We start from the raw sequence: 13,944 nt of genomic DNA on the forward strand, positions 1-13,944 counted from the left end.
TTTTGACCTATGGGCACAAAAACTCAATCACGCGGAGACTGTACAGCTCAGCGAGCTGAACTACAGGCTTTCAAGATGACGCTTGAAAACACCGATCGTGAATTCCCCACACTCCGTGTGCGATTCATATTACTGCGTTCAGTCTTACAATGAATATCTGCAGAACTGGGTTCAAAACGGTTTCAAACACGCAAAAGGTGGCACAATTAAGCATAAAATGCTTTGAGAACAAGTAGTTCTATTACAGAAAGAACTACAAAAGACTCATGTGATCCATACACTGAGTCATCAGCGTGATGGCGTACTTGTGGCAGGGAATTTATTGGCTGATGAAGCCGCGAAGGCAGCTGTGCAAACGGCTTCCGTAGCTGCAATCACTTGTTCAAAAACAAAAATAGACCGTGAAATAATGTAAGCTGTCACCGCTTCAGTAAAAGACAGTGGTAAGACACTCCCAAAAGGCTTTCCAGTTAAGTACTCCTATATAACTGATGCAAATAATGTTCGGTTTGCTCGAATCCCTGGATTGGGGGATAGGGCAATTCCAAACATGGAACATAGGTTTAGGACTAATCTTAGCAGCACATGAAGAGTTAGCATCTGCACACGCATGAGTTTCAGCAACGGTATCATTATTAAAACAAAGATATTGGTGGCCGCGCATGAGGAAACAAACTAGAAACTATGTTCTAGAATGTGAAATCTGCCAAAAAATGAAAGTTTCAACCGTGAAACGACCTGCACAGACGCCCCTTCTAATTTCAGATAAACTATTAGCGTGCGTTTACCTGGACCACTGTGGTCCCTTACAAAGGGATGGCAACCATAAATATACCATGGTCGCAGTGGATTCCTGCTCAAGATTCATTTGGATGTGGCCTCGGCGCTCGGCTGACGCCCGTACTGTTATAAAAGATTTGAGAGTCTTTATCGGCACATACGCAATCGGCACGCTACATTCTGACCAGGGTCCTGCGTTTAGCTCTCGAGCTTACAAAGAGGCCATGGCCAGCTTGGGCGTTGCATTGTGGTACTCGAGTCCATTCCATACTGAGGGAAATGCGGTACTGGAAATAAAAAAACGTGACATAAAGCAATCTATAACAGCTAGGGTATTAGGCTCGGGTGGGTCAAACATCTAATAAGTGTCCAACGTAGTCTTAATAATCTGCCAAGAAATTCTCTGGGTGGAATCACTCCATATGAATTACAGTTTGGTACTAGAATGATCATCCAGGATCTTGATCGTCACACTTCAGTGGTGGAACAAAAACCTTTTGATATCAAAAACCGTTTGGCTGTTTTACAGGACTTAAATGAAATAAGAAGAAGTCTGAGCAACACAACACAAAAGCCAACGACCACTGAAGAAAAACCACCTGTCCCAGCAAGACCTGTCTGGATTCCAAAGATTGGGGATTTAGTCAGGGAAAAGATCACGGTGAAGAAGGAATTTGGGCCTTCTTACAGAAAACCAGTACCTGTCTTAGCAATCCACGGAACAAGATCAGTGTTACTACTGCCACTTGCTGGAAAAAGGGAGAACAGAGTAGTGTCCATCAACCTCGTCAAACCACATCATGTGGCCGACAATAAGTAGTAGGCCCGAGGACTCCCAAGATGTAGCAGACGACCGAATCTTGCTACAATCCAAGAGGTTCAAACTGAAAGACTTATCACCTTTGATAAACCTGCAGTGAGAAAAGAAGGACTATGCAACAAAGCCATGGAACTTGTACCTCTTGAGACCCAAATAACAGTTTGTCAAGAAACACCTGTCTACAATGATATAGCCTCTGACTATACTAATATGACTAAGGAAGAAATGCGTTACTTACCTGTAACTGCAGTTATCCAGTATTGGTATCTTTCATAGATTCACATGCCTGAATCATTCCCCGTCGTCTGGGTGGGAGTCCCCGGTACATAAAAAGAGTAATGTCATATAAACATATACATAGTAATAGGCCAGAGGCCTCTCATTAGTAACATATCCATGTCCTTTTGTAAAAAGGACTACATTTTGGCTAAGCGACAATCAGATATCACCACCCTCTAGAACCTTCCTGGAAGGAGCTCTAGTCCCTCAGATTTTCTACTGCACGTCGTGCTAAGGGAGTCTCCTCTGAGCTCTGCTCAGTTTTTCTGGTATTTTTTTACCTTTTTCAATATTTTTCTCTCGGAAATTTCTCTCTGTATTAGGAGTGTTTCAGTTTGATGTATGGCTGACACTCCTAAAAAAGGACTCTTTAGATCCTGTGCCTCTTGTGGGAAAAAGAGGCTTCATGTGGATGACAGGCATGAAGACTGCCTTTACTGTCTCTATCCAGACCACTCTGCAAAAGATTGCAAGGTCTGCCGCACTTTTTCAACTAAAACTCTGAAGGACAGAGAGGGATGCCTGCTACTCTGGCTCCAGAGACTTAAAGACAAGGACCGGGTTGTCTCTTCAGGGCAGAGTGAGTGCTCCATCAAAAGTACTCATTCCTCTCCCAAAAGGCCTAGAACGCCACCCCCAGGACCATCTTCGGAGCCACCTCAAAAGAAGACGCCCAAGTCTTCAGAGGTTGGTTCAAAGGCCATGGCTGAAAAGGTTTCCATTCAAGATGCCACCTTCAAAAAGCCGGTCAGGACATCTTCATCGCCAGCTAATAAAACTTTCAAAGAAAAAATAACAGAACTCTTACATCAACTTGAAAATACATATCTGGTTTCACCACGGGTTGAATTTTGGATTGTGTTAGGTGTACTATTTCTCCTATTTGGCTCATTCTTGTTCTAAGTTTGGGAAAGATGATAGATGGAACATACAGTGCAATGGACACAGCAAGTAAGAATAACAACTTGCTCCTGAAACCTCACAAATCATCTCATTGTGAGCGAAGAGACCTGTCATCAGTGAACATCACAGCCGCTCCTATAGCTGGTGGTATAGCATGGGACAACTGATTATGACATTTATGGCCCGTTGCAACTGTTGAAAATTCCACACCAGTTTAAGGTTTCTTTGAGTGACTTTGTCTCACCCAGCACATTTTCTGATGATTGGGACTTTGAAACTGTTAATTATATGATGACAGATTTAGAAATGTCAGATAAATTCACAAAGCATGAATACTTAGAAGGTTCATCAGATTATGAACAAATGTATTGTTTTAATTATTATGGTCACCATTAATTGCACAAATCTGCAAACCCTAGAAATGTTTTTACTTATAATCATGAGGAACATTGTCCAACACCGCCAAAAGGTAGTTAAAAAAACATTTTATGAAAATTTTCCATACTTCTCAGGGTTTAATGTCACATATCCAGAAAAGTTTTATTTAAAAAATGTAAATAAGACAGGAATGAAAAACATGTTGACTAATACTAAACAAATGTATTCTGCGAACTTTTATGCTCAGCTGTCTACATTAGGTTTTAACTTTTGGAAAGACAACATTGAGACAAAAACTGTCTGGGGCACAAAAGACTGGCAGGTGCAAGGTTTAGAAGCCTTTTTCAGAGCCTTCATTTTCCCAGAACAAATAATGTTTTTAAATGACACTGTTCAACAAGCATATTGTCTTGGCTTGGCTAAGATAAAAGATTTAAACAAACCGTCCATACCTAAACCCACACCGGATAGTAATGGAACTACAGATGAGGAGATAGACGTGAAGGAATATGCTACTTACCAGTATGCATCTGTTCTTGGCATGTAGGGCTGCTGACATTCATATCTGTGCATGGATCGCCGCCTAGTGTTGGGTCCGGATGATTGCACATTGTTGTCCTGGAAGAGTCTTCGAAGTATCACGAGATAGGTGGCTCCTTCCCTGGACTACAGTGCGCATGGGCATCCTCAGATTGTTTTTTGCCATTGTGGCAGAGATGGAGTATGATATAGTAAGGGATGACCATGCCTGAGAATAATTCTGAGTGCTACAGCTGCGACAGGCACCGGAGAGGAGGGCGGGCGATATGAATGTCAGCAGCCCTACATGCCAAGAACAGATGCATACTGGTAAGTAGCATATTCCGTTCGAGGCATGTGGGCTGCTGAATTCATATCTGTGCATTGAATAAATAGCAGTTTCCTCCTTAGCGGTGGTTGCCCGTGCCAGCTGCAGCAGTCTGAAAAAGAGTTCTGAGAACAGCCTGTCCTACAGCAGCTTGCTGTTTGGAGTGTACATCTACGCAGTAGTGTTTGGTAAATGTATGTATGGTGGTCCATGTGGCTGCTCTACATATATCCTCTAGAGGAATGTTACCTAGGAAAGCCATGGATGCCCCTAACTTGCGTGTGGAATGCGCTCTTGGGGGAACTGTTAATGTGCGTTTAGCCTTTTGATAACAGATCTGTATGCACTTAACAATCCATCTGGCTGTACCAGATTTGGAAATGGGGTTGCCTTTGTGCTGTGGAGAGAAGGCAACAAATAGTTGCTTAGTTTTCCTGAAATCCTTTGTCTTGTCTATGTAATACAGGAGAGCTGTTTTAACATCTAGTGTGTGCAGTGCTCGGTCTGCCACTGAATCTGGATTTGGGAAGAATACTGGCAGTTCTATTGTTTGGTTAATGTGGAACTGTGACACCACCTTAGGCATAAACTTAGGGTTGGTACGCAGCACTACCCTATTAGCATGAATCTGTATGAAAGGCTCTTGAATAGTTAGGGCTTGAAGCTCACTAACTCTTCTTAGCGATGTGATCGCCACTAGAAAGGCCACTTTCCATGTCAGAAACTGTATCTCACACGAGTGAAGAGGTTCAAAAGGTGGTCCCATCAGTCTGGTGAGAACTATGTTTAGATTCCAGACAGGTGAAGGCGGGTGTCTGGGAGGAATTACTCTTTTGAGTCCCTCCATCAAAGCTTTAATAGCTGGCACTCTGAAAAGGGAAAGGTGCTGTCTGTTTTGAAGATAAGCTGCCATTGCAGCTATATGTATCCTGATGGAACTATATGCCAGATTGCATCTGTGTAGATGCAACATATAACATATAATGTTTTGCGTTTATGCATCTAGCGGATTTATGTCATTACTGGAACAATAAATAACAAAACGCTTCCATTTTGCCACATAGCACGCCCTGGTTGTAGGTCTTCTAGCCTCCTTGATAATGTTCATACAGTCAGGGGGCAGGTTCAGGTAGCCAAACTCTATGACCTCAGGAGCCATATTGCAAGGATCAACTGTTGCGGATCTGGGTGCTGAATGTCTCCACGGCTCTGAGTGAGGAGTCGCAGTCGTTGGTGAGGCACCACTGAAAGTTCTAGGAACGTGGTGTACCATGCCTGCCTTGCCCATGTTGGAGCAACTAGGATGAGTGTCATTGAGTGCTGCCGCAGTTTGCGCGCCACCAGCGGTATGAGTGGTGCTGGAGGAAAAGCGTACGCAAATCTGCCTGACCAGTTCATCCATATCGCATTGCCCTGAGACTGCGGGTGTGGGAACCTGGCGGCGAAGGTTTGACATTTTGCGTTTTCCTTTGTGGCGAATAGGTCTATCTCTGGATGACCCCACTGCTGGAAATACGGTTGTAGCACCGAGGGATGTATCTCCCACTCGTGCATTTGATGACTGTGCCTGCTGAGCAGGTCCGCCATCTGGTTGTCCTTGCCTGGGAGGTGTTCCGCCATGAGGAACATGTTTCTTTGAATGGCCCACTTCCACATGCTCTGGGCTAGGTATGACAATTGTGGAGAGTGTGTGCCTCCCTGCTTCTGGATGTAATACATGGCAGTCATGTTGTCCGTCCGGATCAGCATGACGTTGTTGCACAAATGCAATTTGAATGCCTTCATCGCCATGAAGATTGCCATCAGTTCCAGCAGGTTGATATGCATCTTCTGCTGCTGCGTCGTCCATAGTCCCTGCACTGTATAATGGAGGACATGCGTCCGTCGTCAGCACTATCTGTGGTACAGGCTCTTGGAACAGTCGTCCCCTGCCAAGGTTTTGTGTGTTCCACCAATGCAGAGAGTTGTATGCAGGACCGGTCACCAACACTAGGTCTTTTAGATGTCCCTGAGCCTGGTTCCACTGTCGTGCCAAGCACTCCTGAAGCGGCCCCATGTGTAGCCTCGCGTGAGGGACTATCAGGAGGCCATCATGCCTATCAGCTGCATAAATACATGCCCTGGGAGTGAGTGTTGGGGTCTGAATTTCTGAATCAGCAATTGCATGCGGTTGATTCTTGCTGAGTTTGGCTGTGCTGTTGCTGCCAGAGTGTTTATTTTCGCTCCTAGGTACTGTTGTACATGTGCGGGTTGAAGATGAGATTTTGGGTAATTTAGTGAAAATCCTAGACTGTGTAGGAGGTGAATCGTGCGGGACATGTGGCTGGCACATTGCTGGGCTGACTTTGCTTGGATAAGCAAGTCGTCCAGATAAGGATAGACATGGACGTGTTGTCTCCGAAGGTGCGCAGCTACTGTCGCCAAGCACTTGGTAAACACTCTGGGGGCCGTAGTGACCCCGAAAGGCAGGACCTTGAACTGGTAATGCTGGTTGTTTATGGTGAACCTGAGATATTTCCTGTGTCCTGGATGAATTGGAATGTGGAAATATGCGTCCTTCAGGTCTAGGGTTGCTAGGAAATCTCCCTGACTGAGCAATGGTAGAACTTGCTGCAAAGTGAGCATGTGAAAATGTTCTGACAAGATGTATTGGTTTAGGGGTCTGAGGTCTAGAATGGGCCTGAGAGACCCGTCCTTCTTTGGGATTAAGAAGTACAGTGAGTACACCCCTGTACCCTGTTGTTCTAATGGCACAAGTTCTATGGCCCCTTTTTGCAGCTTGCAGATGACTTCTTGCTGCAATAAGTGCATGTGCTCTGCGGACATAGGACGGTGCCTTGGGGGTATGTTGGGTGGAGTGGAGGTTAGTTCTAGACAATAGCCGTATTGGATAAGTTGTCTCACCCACCGGTCTGTGGTAATGCCTTCCCAGACTGGCAGGAACTGCTGAAGTCTTCCCCCGACCGGTGTTATATGGTCTGGGGGCAGTGACAAGACGTCACTGTTTATTGGTGGCGGAGGATCTGGCATTATTATTTCCTTGTCCTATGCCTTTGGTGCTGTTCCCACGGTATCCACCCCTATTGTTTTTGTTATAGGTGGTGTGTGTGCCGCCTTTGTTGTATTGGGCTTGCTGTGATGCTTGACCTCTAGAGGCTCCCCTGTTACCGGAGCGACGAAAGGAACCGCCCCTGAACTGTTGTGACTGCAGAGCTCTCATGGATTTGGCTGTCTCAGTGTCTTTCTTAATTTTTTCTAGGGTTGTGTCTACATCGGGAGCAAATAGAAAGTCAGGGTTAACCGGCTGATTGAGTAAAGTTGTTTGGATCTCTGGCTTGAAACCAGAGATATGTAGCCAGGCATGCCTTCTGAGCATCACACTTGTGTTGATGGCCCTAGCTGCTGTGTCCGCTGCATCTAGCTCACATTTAATGGATGAATTTGAAATCAGCTTTCCCTCCTGTATTAGCATTTCTGCTCCCTCCTTATAAGCATCAGGCTGGTGTTGTAGTAGCTGCTCTAACGTGTCGTAATGAGCCCTATCATATCTGGCTAATAGGGCCTGTGTATTTGAGATTCTCCAAATATTTGCCGCTTGAGCGGCCACTCATTTGCCAGAAGCTTCCAAGATTTTGGATTCTTTGTCCGGAGGAGGAAAATCACCACTTGTTTGAGAGTTCGCTCTCTTACGAGCATTAACCACTACTAAGGAGTCCAATGGGAGCTGGCCTTTGATATACGTAGGGTCTACAGGTGCAGGCCGGTATTTCCTTTCAATTCTTGGGTTCACAACCCTTGCCCTTGTGGTTTCTTTGAAAATGTCACCAGCGTGTTTAAGGACACCCTTTAGCATAGGCAATGTCTTTACTGATCTTTCTGAAGTTGCGAAAGTGTCAAACAAAAAGTCTTCCTCTACCGGGTCAGCGTGCATTTCTACATCATGGTTATTGGCTGCCCTTTCAATCAATGCGTTAAACACAGCTGTATCTTCAGTAGGCGAGGTTTTGACTGTATAGGACTGAGTGTCAGGCGTGGTGTGTGGCTCACAAGGGTCAACAGGGTCAGTCCAGGGTTGAGACTCCTCTTGATCTGTGTCAATAGGATAATTAAATTCTTCCTCATTGTACCCTTCCCCCACATCCTCATTGATACGTGTGGCAGAGTAGGTGTATTCCTGTCCATAGGACTCTACAGGTTCAAAAAGAACAGGTGAGGTGGCAGAGTCCCTCTTCTTTTTGAGTGGGATCTTGTACGACTCCATAGGATTCTCTGGAATGATCTTTCTTTTATAAATAGTGAGTCTGCCAGAATCCGAGTCGATGAATAGTTTTGACTGATTATCATAGGAGGGCGCTTGGAACACAACGTCCTCTTCTATGGGCTGATTTGTTAAAGCTACCGACACCTTTTTGGCTGTGTCGGTCTTTTTTGTGGCTGGAACGCATTAGGACGTGCGGTTGGGGGCAGTCCATACTTTATCGGTGGCGTAAGCATTGAAGACGGACTGGCCTTCTTCGAGGGTGGCGCCATCTTCGATCCGACCAACTTCGTCTTATCACTAGTTTTGTTTGTGGCCTTGCGTCGACCTGAGGTCTTGGTGCGCAGCAGGCACGCTCTTCTGCTTTGACTTGACATGCTCTTTCGGGTCGATTTTGGTCTTCGACTCGAAGGCCTTGACCACCAGTGGCTTGGAGGCTGGAAGCTTCGGATCGAGAGTCTTCTGAGCCTTGAGTCCCTTGTTAGTGTCGCCATCTTTGGAAGTTGACGCCGACTGCGTCAGTGCGACATGCTTGACCTTAGATACCGGCTTCTGCGCCCCGATCTTCAGGCCGACACCCCCTTGTGACACCAAAGGGTCGATGACACTCTTCAATTTGATTGGATCCGATGAATCCGATTTCGTCGATCCGAGGACTGTCTTTAGCAGTTTCGGTTTCGATTTAGCGTCTGTTGGTTTCGGTTTTACCGCTGATTGTGGTTGATCGACCGATGGCTCCTTCGAAATATTTTTAGGCGGGGCTATAGAATGTGGATTAAGATCTTGGCTAAGGCCTTCCGGCGATGCCTCGACCTGAGCCTTAGAAAGTACAGTGTCATTATCGGGCCCCGCGACTGCGGTAGGGCCTTGCTCATCGCTCGAGTCGTCATCGACGGCTCCGATGGCCTGTGAGTTGTCTCCTACCTCGACGACGTCTTCACCATGGACGTAGTCGTCTTCTTCGTCCTCATCATAGTTAGAGTTCTGCTCCGACGCAGGATCCGACTGTTGTTCAGGATCCTCTTCATCGACGCCCTCGTCGTCTTCAGCCTCGAAGATGTTCTCCGGGTCGGGCGCAGTTTTCTGCGCCGACTGTCTCGCGGCGCGTCGAAGCCGAAGTGTTTTCTTCGACCTGAACCGAGAACAGGCCATGCAGCTGGCCTCGTCGTGGTCCGGGGATAGGCATTTATTGCACACCGGGTGCACATCGATGTGAGGGTATTTAGAGTTGCAAACGGGGCATCGTTTGAACGGGCTCAGTTCCATCGTCGATCTTTGATGGGGCCTTTGGTGTCGAAAAAGGCAAGCAGCCTTCGACGTCCGGCTCGAATAACTGGAACAAGTACGTGGCACAGAACGAAAGACAATACCGACGCCCCGAAGGCCTTTTGGCCTTGTGAAAAATTGTTTTATATCGATTCCGAACTTGAGTTAAGAAAGTACATCCGAACCCAATGGCGGAAAAAAACAATCTGAGGATGGAGAGGATGCCCATGCGCACTGTAGTCCAGGGGAGGAGCCACCTATCTTGTGATACTTCGAAGACTCTTCCAGGACAACAATGTGCAATCATCCGGACCCAACACTAGGCGGCTATCTATGCACAGATATGAATTCAGCAGCCCACATGCCTCGAACCTATATTTTACAACAAACAGAAGTAATCCGGATTGGAAAAAATGGTTAATCTGGCCCACAGACACAAATAACTGTCAAGATAGATTCCTGAACAAACTCAAGGGTTCAAAGTAACTAGGCCAGATCCAAGATATTCCCAGAGACAACATCCAGGGATAGTTATAACACAATAAAGTGTAGGAAAACTATGCCTTGAGTGGCTACAGAAATCCACACTTCCAGAAATTAAACAACACAACTTTACTTAAAGAAGGCTTTGATTTACGAGACTTCCTACTTGGCCTCGTAAACCATGTCAAAAACATTTCATATAGGCCGGTATATACTATGCTTACAATGAAGCATGGAAAGTCACGCAAATGGAAACTGCAGAAAGAATACGAGAAATTGATCGTATTAATTTTGAGAAAGCTCTCTCTGTAGTGGATAATGGGTTAACTACTCTGTCCTCCAGAATTTATTCTTTGGACAGCATGGTTTCCTCTGCCATTGACATAATAGAGCAGGACTTGCTAATGTTACAACATGGTCAGTCTCAATTACATTCTATAATGCTGCTAGGCTGGACGTTACAAAATCTTCGTTCAGGCTACGTGCCATGGCGTCTAATCAACACCACGTCATTGTTTACTGTACTTAACCTTACAGATAAACAAATCTCTTTGGCACAAAGAGGAGCAGACTATACGGTGCCGAGCATAGAAAAACTGGAAAGATTACCATTAACTGTTTCTGTGAAGCCAGTCGTAGAATGGAAAATACATGGCACCATCACGATACCAGTGATGATTTTCCAGTTTCAGTATTGCTTACAAATACATACCAGCAGGCCTGTATGAAAGGTTGGGTAAAGAGTACATTAGGTCAACCTAGAATTTACCATACACACACAAATGTTGGAGTGGGGGAAAGGAGGTATTTTTTAGTGGAAAAAATTGTAAGAACTCGATAAGTGGTACACTTTTGTGTCAAGGCATTTATTTACACTGAGCCTGCGAGGGTTCTTCAAATAACCTTTCTTGTCACCTGCACGGTTCTCTAGCAGCAGTAATAGACCCAGTTTTTAGGCAGCTATCCAATGGTAGCTACATAATGTTGAGTGATGAGAGCTGTTGTGGAATGATGCCAGGTATAGCCTATCTAGTTAGTGTGTCAGCCAGGGTCACTTGTTGTATGCAAGTATTGTTTCCTAAAAGCAAGACAGATGGGGAGTCGCTGCTGTAGCCTTCACTGAATAGCTCTTCTATACGAATTGATACCTTAAGCTAGAATGAAAGCCATTCTTTTGCAAAAAACTGTGCCACTGACCTCACCCAGAGAAACGTATAATCTCCTCAGAAGACCTTGCGACTTGCAGATCATACATGTCCTATTATCAACAAACTGTCCAATACATTGCGCAGAAATGTTAGGTCGTATCTTAAACATGTCTGATACGAGTGGTATTGTACATGTATTTAAGACAGTTTTTTCTGGACTGTTAGCACCGTTTGAAGCAGTCCTGGGCATTTTCCAAATTTCGTGCACTCTGTGTTAGGTGGCCTGCCTCTCATTTTGGCACTCGTAGCAGAAATTCTATTTTTGTTTCTTCAGCTCCGATATGGCAAGTCCAGTCACCAGCGATACCCAGACTACCATGGAGAAAGCTCTCCTAGCGATGTGGTACAGTGACAAAATAACACGGATTCTTGGCTTGGCTCGTTTAAGAGATCTGAATACCACATGGTTTCTTTCGTTCAGACCAATCTGGCAAGATTGCATCTTACCTGTTCTACGATGCCTGCTTTGCGGAGAAGAATGCGTGTTGGACGTTTGTCTTACACTTCCATCAGCACTGCCAACGGATGTTGACGCCTTGCCAGGTCCGGTAACGGCTCATGCATTGTGTTACCCCCATCGGCTGCCAATCCTGATGACAGCATTCGCAGAGATCTCACCAGCAACTACAGCTAATGGTGAGGTACGTGGAACAACAGGCAAACAGGTACCATCTACTGCGAACATTGCTAATGCAACTGACGCGGACAACGAGTCTTCTCATCTGTGCACAATTGATCTACTTAATGAAGTAGTTCCACTTTCACCTACTGTGGTAGATACATTCTTTGCCAGCTTAGACGATTTGATGTTTTCCCGACACCGAGAATAACTTTTGAAATCTGCACACAGCGTTCCATGAACTCTGAATTCGGCCTTCGTTTTTTAAAGACAAAGCCTCTAACTTTGGAACCCTATTTTTTCTACTATTTTGATTTGACTTTTTCCAAAATTGAACTCTTTTCGGTACAAAGTAATCTGCTTAAAGTAGAACTATTCTTAGAGAACAGGAAATTCTTTTTCGAACACTTCCTAAAGACAATATTTGACCTGGTCATCAAAAACAATAACAGTCTATATATTCTGCTATGGAATGGTCTCAACCTTTTTCTTCAGCAAACCAGGGGCCATTTCATAAAAATGTACACAGGATTCATTCAGTTAGCATTACTAATATACTATATGCTTAGGATGACATAATTCCTTTTATATGTGCACTGTACAAAAGCTAATTTTTCGTGTGCAACCTTATCAAATGCATTTTGTGTATTTTGGGTGGGATTGTAAACACAAGATTTAGATATGTTTTAGTGCTTATAATTTAGTAATGTTACACACAATAAAGTGGAGTGGGTGTTGTATATGAATTTAGGCCCCTAGTGTAATTCTCCCGATTCATGCCCATATATAGGTATAAATCACCCTATCCTTATATAGGCATAGAAATCATAACCATATTTAGACTTAGCCTATGCAGTCCAAATATGGCATGGCTACTTCCAATAGTTCCGCAAATGCACAACGATTTCTTGGAAAAACCCGCCTTCAGCAGACAGGGACTTCCCCTTGCTTGAATATTTATTTATCCAAGAACTCAGGGAGTTTTCAACTAACTGAGTCTTCGATGACGCTATTATGTCCAACCTCACGTCAAACTAGGCACCATCAAGGTATAAATATGCCCACAATTGCCCAGACAAACACACAGTGGTTTGGAGTTGTTAGACTATCTACCTACATGACACAGTTCGCCGCAGCAAGTGCCGAAAGAAGCCGACCCTCCAGCAGACGCACTGAGAGAGACGCTGTCTTTTCTCTTGCCGAGAAATTCAGCTCCAGTGTTTCCAAGCTACCCTTGCGGGTTGTTGGGAAATCGAGTCCCGAGAGAGAGATACCAGACCTCCTTCATTCTAAAACGAAGGTACGGAGCCGATTAGACCCTTCAAGAATTCTTATATAGATTCTTGGCAAAAGAATACTGAAACTAAGCTACACCTCACTTACTTCTTCCCTCGTACTAGACTTAGGTTAGGTACACCGGGGTAGGCTTATTTTAGAAGCACCAGTTGAGTACTTTTAGTCTTTATTTATTAATGTATGTATTCTATGTATTTTATGGCTTAGAAACCATATCATGCTTTTACAGTATTATTTTGTAATACTCTTCGTACTCTACGCATTGTACTTTGCAACAAGTATTACGATTGAAGCAGTCCATTTCTCCTGCATGAGACAGAAGACTGTTCAATAAATACTTTTTATTGAAAACGCCAGTCTCTCTAATTCTCTGCACCTCTGGTGATGTAGTGTAGTTCCTATTTTCCCTATAGGCCCTGCGCATTGGAATAACATACAGCAGTTTAGACGTAGAAGTGCGGTCTTCCAGGGCTCTACTGACTATGCTAAACTTAATTGGGTTTGTACCAACTAGCTCAGAGGTCACTGGAAACTTTCTTGACTGAATAGGAAGTGATCAGCTTCCCTGGCACAGACAAGAAGGGATTCAGTTTTCCAACGACCGCATAAACATGACAACTTCGCTCCTTAGAATAAGAGTCAATCTCTAGAGTCATGTGAAACAATAGACAGTTATTTTACTCAGTCAGTTGTGCAGATTACTTTCACCATTATGCAGAGAATAGAGAGACGGGCGTTTTCAATAAAAGGTATTATTTATTGAACAGTCTTTCTTCTCATGCAAGAGAAATGAATTGCCACAATTGC

At 44.6% G+C, this 13,944-nt stretch overlaps 1 protein-coding gene and 1 pseudogene across 1 annotated transcript in view; both read right to left on the minus strand.

The window, feature by feature from the left end:
* Positions 1–13,944, minus strand: part of LOC147732720 (oligoribonuclease, mitochondrial-like) — a 241,253-nt gene that overhangs the window by 134,785 nt on the left and 92,524 nt on the right. The window lies entirely within an intron of this gene.
* Positions 2,602–8,759, minus strand: LOC147732721 (uncharacterized; annotated as a pseudogene).

This window comes from Lissotriton vulgaris, chromosome 2_1 (assembly GCF_964263255.1).
Source record: "Lissotriton vulgaris chromosome 2_1, aLisVul1.2, whole genome shotgun sequence".
Taxonomy (NCBI): domain Eukaryota; kingdom Metazoa; phylum Chordata; class Amphibia; order Caudata; family Salamandridae; genus Lissotriton; species Lissotriton vulgaris.